General features: G+C 72.6%; 1 pseudogene; it reads right to left on the bottom strand.

Moving 5' to 3' along the window:
• Positions 1-134: 134 nt before the first annotated feature.
• Positions 135-943, bottom strand: LOC108518000 (collagen alpha-1(I) chain-like; annotated as a pseudogene).
• Between the last annotated feature and the right edge of the window lie 274 nt (positions 944-1,217).

Below are 1,217 nucleotides of genomic sequence, written 5' to 3' on the forward strand. Positions count from 1 at the left end.
CCAGTGCTGTCAGTCTCACCCATCCTTCTATCCACATGTGTGGAATATTCTAGGAGGCAAGGATCCGGCCAGCTCTTGGGTCCGGGCCTCCCGCGGGACCCCGCACGCCCAGTCCCAGCGCCGCCCCGCCCAACCTCCTTTTTTTCCCCAGGCCCCGCCCTCTCCGCGCGGCTCGCTCCCCATTGGCCGGGGGGCGGGCCCTGGGCGCCCGGCTCCGCTGGGGGCGGGGCGGCGGGCGGGGCCCTGTGCACCTGCACCGTGTGTTTCCCGGCCACAGCCCCGCGCCAGCTGCAGCTACTTGATCCCAGCCGGATCCTGAGCGGGGAACACGGGCTGAAGTGGCGGCGGCGGCGCCGCCCCGGGGCTCCATTGTTGAGGCTGCTGCGGCTCTGTTGGCTGCTCAGCTGCGCTCCAGTTGGCCCAGGCGCGGCGGCATGAGGTGAGACGGCGCGACTGGTGACTGGGTCTCCCGACCGGGCGGGGGTCTCTGCCCCGGGCGTGGAGGCTCCGAGCTGGGCTCCGCAGGGTCCGAGGTCGGGATCCGGGGTCCTTGCGCCTGGGCTTTGTCTCGGCCTCGGGTGGCACCGGGGGCTTCGCGCCTGCTGCGATACCGCGTAGGCCTGCGCGGGGGTCCCGGTCGCCCTGCGGGTGGGGGTCGGTCCCCACTGCTCCCCAGCTCCCCGCGTCTGCCGCGGAGGGGACTGCATGGACCTGGGCGCTGGCTTCTGCCCGGTCCCCCCGCGGCGTGGTTGGTCCCCGCGTGCGGCAGAGGGGGCCCTGCGAGGACTCACTCGTGGGGCGGGGACCGGGTCACCTCGAGTGGGAGACTCCACTGCCCTCCCTCGCAGCGAGACTGCTTCGCCAGACTCACGGAGGGGACTGCGCGGACCCTCGGACGAGGAAGTCCGTGACTCTGGGTGGGGGCTCTTTCCCGGCCCCGCATGACGGCTTCCTGAGTGTTTGGTAACTTATAGAGGTGGCTGCGTGGACCCGCGCGCGTGGGTCCTGGCCGCCCTGCTAGTGGGGCTGTGCGCGGCCCGGTGGCTCGTCGGGGTCGACCCCGCCTGGGACGCGCGTGTAGTGGGGGTCCCTGCGTGGGGGGCGCGGTTGGTGGGGGCGCACTGCCCCCGCCCCATGATTTATCCTCTCACTTGCCCAGCGGGAGGAAGCGAGAGGCGTCGGCCCTGAGCTGTCGCCCAGTGGCCGCACCGACCTCT

Source organism: Rhinopithecus bieti, unplaced genomic scaffold (genome assembly GCF_001698545.2).
Source record: "Rhinopithecus bieti isolate Rb0 unplaced genomic scaffold, ASM169854v2 scaffold_44662, whole genome shotgun sequence".
NCBI classification, from domain to species: Eukaryota; Metazoa; Chordata; class Mammalia; order Primates; family Cercopithecidae; genus Rhinopithecus; species Rhinopithecus bieti.